Source organism: Aquarana catesbeiana, linkage group LG06 (genome assembly GCF_042186555.1).
Source record: "Aquarana catesbeiana isolate 2022-GZ linkage group LG06, ASM4218655v1, whole genome shotgun sequence".
NCBI lineage: Eukaryota > Metazoa > Chordata > Amphibia > Anura > Ranidae > Aquarana > Aquarana catesbeiana.
In genome coordinates, this window is record NC_133329.1 from 288158856 (window position 1) to 288172741 (window position 13886).

The window sequence follows — 13886 nt, forward strand, 5'->3', positions numbered from 1 at the left end:
CCTGGTTCACACCAGTGTGACTTGACAGTTCAAAGTTGCATGACAATCGGATCCCATTTACAATGGAACTGTTCAAAATTGCTGTGACTCACTATTTGAATGCAACTTACATTGACATCTGAAATGAAGTCACACAGATGTCAGAAAGCCACACATGAAATCACACTGATAGCTAGCTTTGAAGTTGCGCAAATTTAAAGCTGCACTGGTGTGACCCATCTTAATTTATCAAAACTCTGCTGCCCTATAACAGCCAGATTTTACATTGCATTCTTGTACTACAAATGGACTGCAAATTCTGAGAGAATTTGTCCCCAACACATTGAGAACAATGATTTAGTAAAAATACATAGTAAAGACAAACAAGCTGTTTTTCCCCAAACAGTCCTGATTTATTTTACATTTTTTTGCCCATAACAAAAAAAAACAACACACTTTAATATAATATAATATTATATATATATATATATATATATATATATATATATATATATATATATATACACACTTTCCCCCCTTGGGACTGTATAATTTTAAAGGAACTTAGGGCACATTCAAAGAGAAACTCCACCGAAAACACATTTTTCCAGCTTTGATGGAAAGGAGCAGGGTTTGATCCTGTGCTGGAGATTGGAAAAATCAACCCCAACTCCCACTCCAACTAAAAGAAAAATTCATTTTGGGTGGAGCCACTCCACTGCAACAAAAAATATAAAACGTTAACTACTACAGAATACCTGATCGTCTTCAGTCAGATGATAGTCTATGCTGACCATATTAAAACAGTAAAAAGTAAATGAATTTTGATGCTGACCACAAAACAAGACCCTGTGCCAGAGATGATACCAGCAAGTAAGTCAATGATTGCTTTAAAGCAGTCTTAATAGTCCACAATCCAGAGAAAGTTCCTATCTGGCTACTCTACTTCATCCTGACCTGTGTAGAGAGCCTGGTTTTTCCTTTTAATCGTCACTCTACCTCGTCCGTTCTTTTCGCTCAGTCTTTTAAGTTACTTTTCTGGGTTCTTTCGCCTTCAGTGTGACTGCTCTCTGAACGTTCCTGTTGATCGTTGGTTGAATCCATGGCATTATCTGAGGAAATAGCCATGGACTCTGGCAGAACATGGAAACCGGAGAAGCTTGGGGAATATTCTGGAGAGGGCTCCAAAGACTGCACAGAGACGCCTTCCTCATCTTCATCATCCAGAGTGATCTCATCAGGATTAATTGAAGAAGAGAGGATAGAAGTGTCAGTACTGTATAAACTGGGATCTTCCGTGGATCCACTGCTCTCTGCGTCATTAGCTTCTGCAGCATCAAACTCTCCACCCTCATCAGTTGGCCGACTTTAGCATTGATGTCAATAAGCTGAGGATTAATAATGCGAGAAGGCACTCTTGTGCTGAGGATTGTTTGGGTCATAGCAAGGAATGCTGACACTAAAGTTGCATGGGATAGTAAGGTCATGGCCCATATCTTTCAAGACTTCTTGCTTCATTTGTTCAATAGAACTATAAATTCCACCTATAATTAAACATCAACATTAGAAGTCTACTAAATTGAGCACAAAGTCATAATATAAATATAAAAAGGTAACACTTTATAGAAGTTGCAGATAGTAAAAGCATGAACTAAATTTCACATTTAGAGCCTGTGAAGCAGCTGAACTGTAGGTCTATGTATCTGGGGAGATGCATACTTGTACTGAAGGAGTAAAACACACATGTGTGGGAAGTAAGGCTGGCCATAGACTGTTCGAGGCTCAGTTGGTTTAGCAGGAACCATGTATGGGCACGGCTGAATGTACCAAGCTGACGATCAACCAGGCAGATTTACTTGCCATTATCGCTAGCGGCTGCTATAGCTGCTAGCAATATTTACTGACTTCCCCTGCCACCCACCGGGAGAACACAATGGGGGTTATTTACGAAAGGCAAATCCACTTTGCACTACAAGTGCACTTGGAAGTGCAGTCGCTGTAAATCTGAGGGGTAGATCTGAAATGAGGGGAAGCTCTGCTGATTTTATCATCCAATCAGTGTGCAAGCTAAAATGCTGTTTTTTTCTTTTCCTTGCATGTCCCCCTTGGATCTACAGCGACTGCACTTCCAAGTGCACTTGTAGTGCAAAGTGGATTTGCCTTTCGTAAATAACCCCCAATGTCTCGGCAGGGGGGATTCCCCTGTCAGCACTGTCAGTGTTGATGGGGGAATGATGCAAATTTCTTTTCTACAACTGAAAGAAATTTGCACCATCTATGGTCTGCAAAAGTACTCACATTTCCTCAATGAACTTGTGTTTGCACTGGGTAATCTTGATCAAACCGATTATTAAGGACACTGAATCTTTATTTATTGAACATGTTTCACAAGGCACATCATGTTTATTGATTATTGCACATTATGTATTTGTTGTATAAATATTTATTTTCAATTGAAGTATATTAAGAATTTTGTTCATATAGTGTATCACTAGTGCTGTATTATATTTTAAATATTTTTGTACCACTCACTATCTGAAATTAGGTACTGGTCAATTTGAGGTGCCAAATTCTATTTTATTACAGAGTCAAAAAAGGACAGTGCAGCGCTGGACCAATTACAAAGTGGATGAATGTGTGGTTAAATACGTGCAAATTATATATAAAATATGACCAAAAAATTTAAACTTTAAAATTAACCTATAATGATGAAAAACAGCCAATAATAATGGCCTATTACAGACCTGCACAAATGCTTTGTTATCCTGAATTAAAAGATTTTGATCGTCTCTCAACTACAAAAACACAATGAGGTTGATTTACTAAAGGCAAATATATTGTGCACTGCAAGTGCACTTGCTCTAGATCTAAGGGGACGCTCTGACCTAAGGGACTCCCTACTGATTTAATATCATCTAATCATGTACAAACAAAAATGTGTTTTTATTTTCCTTGCACATGATTGAGTATTCTTTGCGAAGTGAAGTTTTACTTCATTTACGAAGTTCTGGAGCAAGCGCACGTGCAGTGCTCAGTATATTTGCCTTTAGTAAAATCAACCCCATTATGTTAAGAGCCAGACTGCATGAATCATAGCATAAAAGGAAGCATGATAAATCTTATACACTGAGATGAAAACAGTAGGGAATAATGCCATGACTGGCATTAGACAAACTGAAGTCAGATTACTGCATACAAAAAAGGGGGGATCCCCAAAAAGCAACATCTATTGGCCAAACAGATTTCTGTTTGATACCCAAATAATTCCTAACCTGACACAATAATATCCAAATCTGTCTGACCACCAATACCACCCAGTATGCAGCTGTAATTTATTTCTGAATGAGAGGTAACCAAGCAGCATTTGAACTATCCCCATGACCAGAACTAAATGGGAGAACACAAGTAAAATTATCACTAATCAAGCTGAAGAGGGGTTTGTTGTTCTACAGCCCCCCATCTATGGTTTGCTCTGGTTGTGCAGTGCCAACATTATGGTGTATATTGCATGAATGAACCCTTCACACTCAGACAGTGCTCATTTACTCACCTGCTCTGTAGACCATTGTTCTCAGGCATGTTCCATGTATTTGAAGTTACATTAAGAAGGTCTTTAGTAGCTTATAAGACACACAGCCATATAAGGTCATACTCTAAGCAGTCGGGTTTGCTGGGGTCATGCTTCACTTCAACAATCTAATTAAAAAACAAACCAATATGAAATTATAAGTAACAAATACATTTATAAATTGTACAACAAAATGTATTTTTTTAAAATCTGAAATAGTCTTTATTGGTATTGAAGGGACATAAAGTAACATGATGACAAAGTCATTCATGCACCCATGTTCTACAGAGTAGGGGCTGTGTGCAAGGCTGGTCATAAATTAGTGCCCCCCCCCCCCCCCCCATTCAACCAGCAGGTTAAAGGAAAAAAAACATCTATTTGGATGAGGAAATTCTCTCCAATGTGTCATTGCATTTTGACAGCTGTCAGAGTACACAGATCAGTGCTGCCGTTTATAACCTGAAGCACTGACCGAGCAGCTTTTTTCCCCCCACATCAGGAAGATTGAAAAGAAGAAATTCAGTAAAATGACTTCTGCTCAACCACAGCGGCCATACATTTATCGAAATTCGGCTGTTCCCTGCTAAGTTGATCCATGTATGGCCAGCAAGTAGATTCTGCCCATCACATACCCCATATTTTTTACATTTTGTGGTCATGGATCACCTTCTTATGCAAAAGCAAATTATCAATCTCCACTTTCCATTGTTGTAAGGTAGGCACCCCAGCTTGGATCCACACCTAAACTAATAGCTTCTGGGCAGTAAACAAAAAAGGCACACAGATAAAATGTGTAATTCTAAATACCAAGGGGGCATGTCTGAGTGTTCATTTGTGCTGGGGAACCCATGATTTCATGCAAAGAAGGTTATGAATTGCTTCCAGTGATCTTGTATCTGTGGACAGGACCAGAGCAGATGGAGAAAGGAACAAAGGTCCCTTGACATTTGGTGATAATGAGTAATAAGACTGATTATATCTTGCTGACCAAATTAGCGTAAAATCGATACGATGAAGTATAAAACAGATGGATGAGCTTATCAGTAAGTTTCAGAGAGGAACAACAACAAAAATACATAATAGAAAATCATTCTCACCTGGAGAAATTCCTGACATGGCAAGCACTTATCTAGTGCCAAGAATTTGGTTACTTTGGCTCTCCTTTGTCCTGTAAAAGAAAATTCCTGTTAACCCACCATAGTAAGAGAATAAATGTATTTTTTTTTTTTAGTTTAACCACTTAAGCCCCGGACCATTTGGCTGCCCAAAGACCAGAGCACTTTTTGCGATTCGGCACTTCATTGCTTTAACTGACAATTGCACGGTCGTGCGACGTGGCTCCCAAACAAAATTGACTTCCTTTTTTTCCCCCCACAAATAGAGCTTTCTTTTGGTGGTATTTGATCACCTTTGCGGTTTTTATTTTTTGCACTATAAACAATAAAAAATAGCGACAATTTTGAAAAAAAAAAAGCATTATTTTTTACTTTTTGATATAATAAATATCCCCAAAAAACCAAGTTAGACTTACCGGTAACTTGTTTTCCAGAAGTCTTTCAGGACAGCACCTGAGAGATAGTGACTCCTCCCACCGGAACCAGGAAACACCTTCTTCCTCCAAACTTTAAAGGGAGGCACCTCCCTACCATACCTCAGTTGTAGTAGAGAAGACCTCTGGCCCTGGCTGGAACACATAAACACATACGTTAGTCACAGCATAGTATATTAAATACAATAGGGCGGGATGTTGAAAGACTTCTGGAAAACAAGTTACCAGTAAGTCTAACTTGGTTTTTCCCAAGGCGTCTTTCAGGACAGCACCTGAGAGGATAACAGAGACTTATCCCCTGAGGGCGGGACAACAGCTTGCAGGACCTTTCTGCCAAACGCCTGATCATTAGCAGATGCGAGGTCCAGCCTGTAATGTTTCACGAATGTGTAAAAACTTGACCATGTTGCCGCCTTGCAAATTTGTTCAGGGGTGGCACCAGCTCTCTCTGCCCAAGTGGCTGCTAGTGCTCTTGTTGAGTGTGCACAAATTCCTGCTGGTGGAGACACACTTGCATGTGAATAAGCCTCTGAAATGGATAGTTTCAGCCACCTTACTAAAGAAACCTTAGAAGTCTGGCAACCCTTCCTGCTGCCCGAGAATAGCACACACAGTGAATCTGAACATCTAAAGAGCCTTGTTCTTTCCAAGTAACATAACAAAGTCCTTCTGACATCCAACATGTGGAAACCAGCCTCCTTCTACCCTGCTGGGTTGGGGCAGAAGGTTGGAAGTACAATGTCCTGATCCCGATTCTGTACTGAAGCTACCTTTTGTAAGAATTTCTCATCTGTTCTAAGTATAACCCTATCAGGAAAGATAGACAAATAGGGTTCCTTAATTGATAAAGCGTTAAGCTCACTGATCCTGCGTGCAGAGACCATGGCAATCAGAAACAGACTTAAAAGTGAGATATCTGAGTGGCGCTTCTTCCAAAGGTTCAAAGGGGCTCTTTGTTAGAGACTGAAGGACTATTGACAGATCCCATTTAGGAAAAAAACTTAAGCGGTGCTGGTCTGGATCTCGTAAGATCTAAAGAATCTGGTTACCAACGGATTAGAGGCCACAGATCTTTCTAAGAACACTGCTAGGGCAGCAACCTGCACCTTCAAGGTACTAACTGCTAGTCCCTTGTCGGCTCCAACCTGTAAAAATTCAAGAATGGTAACAAGACTCCCTGGGTCCTGGGCAGATGAATTACGTACACCATGTATTATAAACCTTCCAGACCTTGGAATAAATGTCCCTAGTCACCTTTTTCCTACTTGATAATAGCGTTGAAAATAATCCGGTTGGAAAAGCCCTTGCTTTTTAGGAGCTGCTCTTCAGATACCAAGCTGTGAGCGCCAAAGTGGCTACCTCTGAATGATTTATGGGACCCTGTGATAGTAAATCATGCCTGAGGGGCAGATGCCAATAAGGCTTGACCGCCATTCTCAGAACTGTTGAAAACCAGGCCCTTCTTGGCCAAAAGGGCGTGATTAGGATGACTGGTACCATTTCCTTCTGAATTTTCCTTAATATTAAGGGAATTAACTGGAATGGGGGGAAAGCGTAGCAAAGATGGAATTTCTATGGGTACGCCAAAGCATCTGTCCCTAGTGACCCATTGTGACTGTTTAGGGAAAAAAAAAATTGCAGAACCAGGGCATTCTCCTTTGAGGCAAACAGGTCCACCTCTGGCAGCCCCCATTTTTCGGCAATCATAGCGAAAACCTCTGGGTTCAGAGACCATTCTGCTTCCTGAATGGGGTTTCTGCTCAGGAAATCCGCCACCCTGTTCAGGGACCCCTTTAGGTGGACTGCTGATAGAGACAGTAAGTGTCCTTCTGCCCACCGAAGAATGTCCATGGCTAGTACTTGCAGCGATTTGCTCCTTGTACCTCCCTGCCTGTTTATATAAGCCACGGCCCTGGCATTGTCTGTTAGTATTTGAACATGCTGAGCCTGAAGACTGAGCGAATGACTTCAGAGCCAAGTCGATTGCCTTGAGCTCGCTCCAGTTTGAGGACTTTGTCGCCTCTTTCCTGGACCAGTTTCCCTGAGTGAAACCCTTTTCTAGGTGGCCCCCCATCCCCAGGAACTGGCATCGGTTGTCTGCCTTTTACTGATCGGAAAGGCCCAGACTAACCCCTCCGATAGGATATCCTGCCTCTTCCACCACCATAGTGACCTTCACCTGGGTTGGAATTTTTACCTCTGATTCTAGAGATTCCAAATTGTGATCCCAAGATCACAGAAGAAAGGCCTGCAGATGTCTGAAGTGTAACCTTGCCCACTGAACAGCCGGCATTGACGAAGTCAGAACACCCAGAGCTGACATTAACCGCCTCACCGTCAGGTGCTGGTTGGTCTGCAGTAAAGACACTGTATCCTGGATCTTTTCCTTCTTCTCTGAAGGAAGAAAGATCCTTTGATCTACCAAATTTATTATATACCCTAGAAACCGAATCTCCTGAGATGGGTTTTTGGAGATTTACAATCCATCCAAGAGACTCCAGATGGCTGCATGCTCTGCCTAAATTTTTCTGTAATTCATCTCTTGAGGGGGTGAAAAATAGCAGATAGTCTAAATAAGGAATTCCTGCGATTCCTTGAAGACAAAGCGGAGCTAGGGCCTCTGCCATCACCTTGGTGAAAATCTGGGGTGTGGAAGATAGCCCGAAGGGTAAGGCTCTGAATTGTAGATGCTGAATTCCGCCCTCCATCCCTACCGCCAACCTGAGATACCTCCGGGATTGGGACGAGGTTGGAATATGCAGGTATGCATCTTTTAAATCCACTGATGCCATGAAGCAACCTGGAGTCAGTAGATTTCTGACAGTGAAAATTGAGTCCATCTTGAACTTTCTGTACTTGATGGCTACGTTTAGCGGCTTTAGATTGAGAATTAATCAAAATCTTCCTGTTGGTTTTTTTACCAGGAAGACATGCAAATAGAATCCCTCCCGCTGTTCCTTTGGTGGCACTGGGATTACTACACCCTGCTGCATCAGTTCCTCAAGAGAGGACTTCATGACCAGGGCCCTTGGATCTCGAGGGGTATTTGTTAACAGAAACCTTCTTGGGGGGCTTCTGGAAAACTCGAGAGTATAGCCCTGCGAGAGAGTGGTCAGAATAAACTGATTTGAAGTTATCCCTGACCACTGCGGAAGAAACTCTCCTAATCTTCCGCCAACCCGCAGGGACGAGTCATTGCGATTTCCCAAAAGATACTCCCTCCGGGCCGGAGGAAACACGAAAACTGAGGTATGGTAGGGAGGTGCCTCCCTTTAAAGTTTGGAGGAAGAAGGTTTTCCTGGTTCCGGTGGGAGGAGTCACTATCTCTCAGGTGCTGTCCTGAAAGACGCCTTGGAAAAAAAAAATATATTAAAAAAAACATTTTTTTCCTCAGTTTAGGCTGATACATATTCTTCTATATATTTTTGGAAAAAAAAAAAAATATCGCAATAAGCATTTATTGATTGGTTTGCGCAAAAGTTATAGGGAGTAGTTTTATGGCATTTTTATTAATATATATTTTTTTTACTAGTAACGGCGGCGATCAGCGATTTTTATCTTGATTGAGACATTATGGCGGACAGATCGGACAGTTTTGGTGCGATTTTGGGACCATTCACATTTATACAGCAATCAGTGCAATTAAAATGCATCGATTACTGTGTAAATGTGACTGGCAGTGAAGGGGTTAACCACTAGGTGGCATTGTAGGGGTTAAGTGTGTCCTAGGGAGTGATTGTAACTGTGGGGGGAGGGGCTATGTGTGACACGACACTGATCACCACTCCCGATTACAGGGAGCTGTGATCAGTGTCAGTGTAACTGGGCAGAACGGGGAAATGCTTGTTAACATCAGCATTTCCCCATTCTTCCTCTCTGTGAGACGATCGAGGGTATCCTTGTGGACATCGGGTCCGCGGGACCCATGATCACACTCATGGAGGTCGTGGTGGGTGCGCGCGCCCGCAAACCGCTTCTTAAAGGTCAACGTACAGGTATGTTATCTGCCTGTACGTGCCCTTCTGCCAATGTATATCGGCGTGAGCCGGGCGGCAAGTGGTTAACTGCTTGCCGACCAGCCGCCACAGTTTTACTGCGGCAGGTTGACTCGGCTTGGCAAAGCGATGTTTCCTTACGTTGCTTTTCCTTTCGGCCACTAGGGCGCATGCGCGCGCCCGGAGCCGACGCCAGTCCCGACAGTTGCGATGACCGACGGGCTCCCGCGATCGCTCGTGACAGAGCAAGAACCGGGATCTATGTATGTAAAACATACAGATCTCGGTTCCTTCAGGGGAGAGGAGACAGATTGTGTGTTCATACTATGTACTGATCTCTCTCTCCTGCTAGACAGCCCCATCCCCCTCAGTTAGAAACACACATAGGAAACAGTTAACCCCTTGTTCGCCCCCTAGTGTTAACCCCTTCCCTGCCAGTGACATTTACACAGTAATCAGTGCATTTTTATAGCACTGATCGCTGTATAATTGTCAACGGTTTCAAAGATGTGTCAAAAGTGTCCGATGTGTGTCCCATAATGTTGCAGTCCCGATAAAAAAAAAAAAAAAATTCAGATAGCTGCCATTACTAGTAAAAAAAAATAAATAAATAAAAATGCCATAAATCTATCCCCTATAAAACTTAGTGAACCAGAGGTGGTTCTGGCCAGCTTAAGAAAGGCCTGGATTATTTCCTAAATGTACATAATATAACTGGGTACTAACATTTATAAGTAAAGTTGATCCAGGGAAAATCCGATTGCCTCTCTGGGATCAGGAAGGAATTTTTTCTCAAGTCGTCTTCCAGGATGGCACCCCGAGAAAGAGGTTAAAAACCCCGCCCCTCCCTGCACTCCTCAGTTTTTGATTGTGTTTCCCCACAGCGAAACAGTTTGTTTTTTTTCTTATAGACCTAAGGCCGTGGGCTGGAAGTCTCCCCCTGGGAACCAGACTTCAGGTTTTTGGAAAACCTTTGGGTCTGGTAGGGCTTGCCCTTCCTGGGGGGTTCATTTCCCCTATTTCTCAGGGGGGCAATGAAGAGCTCCCCATGAGAACTGGAGGACCCTGGGCACTGTGAGTCTCCAGAACTCCAGGGACCATTTTTCTGCTCCCCCCTCTCCTTACCTGTCGGTTTTTGGAGAGGATTTGCCAGATCTGCCGTTTGCTGCAAGATGTAGGTGTTTGCTGAGTTTCCTGGCCGCCTCAGCGCCGGCGGCTGTGTGTGTGTCCGGCGCCATTTTGCGGTGGATCTTTTCGGAGGAAATGACGTCACGGCGGCCCGGACACTAGAGCACGAATGCCCGAGACCTCGGCAAAATGGCGGCGGTGTTCGGAGCGCCATGAGGAGCCTGAAGCCAGCACAGGGACTACAGGTACCAGCTGGGCAGGACCCTTTGTATATAAAGGGGGGTAGTTCCGGGCGGCAGAGGCAGCAGCACAACAGGCAAGGAGCAGGCGTCCATTACTCACTGACTGCAATGGAGCAGGAGGAGTCTGCAGCTATTGTGGAGGCCACCGGGGGTGAGTCTACCAGGCTGGAGGAGATAAGGGAGAGGGTGGCCCTCTAGCCTTAACCTCATAAGGGATCTCTGTTTTATTGTTACTAGCTAAACGGGCTTCTTGTTTTTGCAGACACAGAAACCCAGAGTGTTGCCAGTAGACCGAGACCCAAAAATCCTTCCTGAACTAAGAGGTGTGGGTACTGCAATGACAAACTAGCTGCAGAGCACACCAAGCCGTTCTGTTATAAATGCATCCACAAATTGTCAGGGAAGGAGACTTCAGAAGTTATGAGGGATTTTCTCTCAGTACAATCTGAAATGCTGTCCACACTTAAAGCCTTTCAGGCTAGCCTCAATACTAGGCAGGATAGCAGAGAAGGCTCATCCTCCCAGGATAGTGACTTTTCTAGTGTGAGACAGGTAAGCACCATTCCGCAGAAACCGCCATCTTCTCAGGATTCGGAGGAGGAGGCGGAGGAGGTGGAAGACCCCTGCCGTAGTCTCCTTGAAGAAGGGGAAAACGCAGAGGATAGCCAGGAGGAGGAGGGACGCTCCAGACCAGGCCGACATATCTTCTCTACGGATGATATGGAGGGCCTCCTAGGAGCTATTTATGCTTCTGAGGAGATCAAGGAGCCAGAGGCACAGACTTCTGTACAGGATAGGCTGTATCAGGGGTTGTCTAAAGCTCAGTCCAAAGTATTACCTATCCACCAGTCTCTGAAAGACATTGTTCTAAGAGAGTGGAAGGAGCCAGAAAATAAACTTCAGAAGTTTAAAACCTGGAAACGCAGGTGTCCGTTTAAGGTAGAAGAGCAGGAGAAGTTTTTAAACTTCCCAAACTGGATGCATCTCTGGCCCAGGTGTCTAAACAATCTGACCTGTCTTTTGAAGATGCAGGTAACATTCGGGACCAAATGGATCGTAGGTCCGAAACCCTTTTACGCAGGGCCTGGGAGGCCAATGCGGCTACATTAAATCCGGCTTTAGCTTCAGCTTGTATAGCTAGAAATACTAACATGTGGCTTAATAAATTGACAGATCATGTGGCGAGTACTTCCAAGTCCAAGGATCCTTTGGATTCCCTGGAGGTAATTGGTAAGGCGGTAACCTTTCTTGCGGATGCTGCAGTGGAGTCGGTGCGGACTTCAGCTAAGACAGCAGCTCTTCTCAATTCTGCCAGAAGAGCCATATGGGTTAAGACCTGGGATGGGGACTATACCTCTAAGTCTAGGTTATGCGGCCTTCCTTTTGAGGGGTCTCTCCTGTTTGGTACAGGACTGGACCAGACCCTCTCCAGATCTACGGAGAAGGGAAAGAAATTTCCGGTTAAACCTAAGAAGGCCAAGAAATTTTTTCGAGGCCCCCAGGTTAACAACCGGTTTAAGGACCGTAAGGAAGGAAAGAAATGGGGTATTGGAAAAGCCAAACAGAAGGGAGCTCTCCTTTTCTCCGGCCCCAAAATCGCAGACAAGGATCCTAAGTGACGCCAGCACCAGAGTGGGTGGGAGGCTAGCACAATTTATCCCTCAGTGGGAGCAGATAGCCCGGAGCCCTCTGGTCCTTCAATGGATAAGGGAAGGCTACAGGCTAGAGTTTGCCTCCAGGCCTCCGCAGACATTTATACTGACCTTTCTACCCAGAGAGAAACCAAAGGCCATAGGACTCATGGAAAATATCGAGCAGTTGGCGAGTCAGAGAGTCATTCTCCCAGTTCCGGCGGATCAGCAAGGAAAGGGTTTCTATTCCCACGTCTTTGTTGTTCCCAAACCGTCCGGGAAATCCAGGTTAATCCTGAATCTAAAGAAATTAAATACCTTCCTGCGATACAAAAGATTTCGCATGGAATCGGTCTACACGGTCAGAAAGCTTCTGTTAAAGGAAGTTTTTATGGCCACCATAGACCTGAAGGATACATATCTGCATATTCCCATTCTACCACAACACCAGGTATTCCTTCGCTTTGCTATTCGCACAGATCTGGGTACCCAGCACTGGCAGTTCCAGGCCCTACCCTTCGGGCTGGGGGCCAGCCCAAGGGTATTTACAAAGATCCTTGCAGAGGTCATCTCCTACCTACACCTTCAGGGGATCTCTGTGATACCGTATCTAGACGACCTGTTGGTCTACAATATTTCCAGGGAGTCCCTTCTCCTGGATCTGGACAAGGTAATATCCACCTTGGAGTCCCTGGGATGGTTGATAAGTCACGAGAAATCCTCCCTGATTCCTTCTCAGGACCAAGCTCTACCTGGGCCTGTGGGTGATCCTCCCGCAGGAGAAAATAGAAGCACTGATGGCTTCAGTGTCTTCAGTTCGACACCAGAAGGTAGTGTCCAGAAGACTGATCATGAGGATTCTAGGTCTCATGACTTCCTGTATCCCGGCAGTACCTTGGGCCCAGCTCCACTCAAGACCCCTGCAAAACTTCCTTCTATCCTCATGGGATGGAAAAAAGGAATCCCTGGATACTCTGGTGGCCATCCCTCAGGAAATAAGAAATTCCTTACTTTGGTGGCTCAACCCCCAAAGGTTGGGGGCAGGTCATCTTTGGTCCCAGCTCCAGCCGGTCAGAATAACGACCGATGCGAGCTCGTGGGGATGGGAGGCCCATCTAGAAGAACTGCAAGCTCAGGGTGTGTGGGATACACGACAGAACTGCGTCTTCCAATTTCTGGGAATTGTTGGCTGTCAGGGAGGCTCTAATAGCCTTCGAGAGCAAGATCAAGGGGAGAGAAGTTCAGATCCTCTCCGACAATTCCACGACAGTGGCCTTTCTGAACCGTCAGGGGGGTACACGGTCGCTCTCCCTAATGAACTTGACACAGGAGATTCTAGAATGGGCGGAGTGAAAGATACCGTCCATTTCCGCGGTGCACATAAGGGGAGATTTCAACGTGAAGGCAGATTTCCTCAGTCGTCAGACAGTACAACAGGGAGAATGGGAGCTGAACCCCGAAGTATTCTCCATGGTCTGTCAACAGCTAGGTACACCGGAGATAGATCTCCTGCAGGGAAAACAGATACTTTTCCCTCTGCAGGGAACGGGGGTCCGAGGGGGTGGACGCATTAGCTCAGGAGTGGGATTTCAGTCTGGCTTATGCTTTTCCTCCCTTAGCTCTGATTCCAAGAATCCTTCAAAGACTCGGGCCAGGGGCAATTTGATCTTGATTGCCCCCTGCTGGCCCAAAAGGTCCTGGTTTCCCACGTTGCGGAACTGGGCGGTTTTACCTCCGGTTCAGCTTCCAGAACGTCAGGATCTTCTGCTTCAAGGCCCTCTTTATCATCCGAAC

General features: G+C 44.7%; 1 long non-coding RNA gene across 1 annotated transcript in view; it reads right to left on the bottom strand.

Moving 5' to 3' along the window:
• Nucleotides 1–485: 485 nt before the first annotated feature.
• LOC141146815 (uncharacterized) overlaps nucleotides 486–13886 on the bottom strand; it is a 50939-nt gene continuing 37538 nt past the window's right edge. The window contains exons 2-5 of the long non-coding RNA XR_012244985.1: nucleotides 5079–5231; nucleotides 4645–4715; nucleotides 3530–3675; nucleotides 486–1523 (exon numbers count right to left, since the gene is read on the bottom strand). This is a non-coding gene — a long non-coding RNA (uncharacterized lncRNA). The remainder of the gene's footprint in view (nucleotides 1524–3529; nucleotides 3676–4644; nucleotides 4716–5078; nucleotides 5232–13886) is intronic.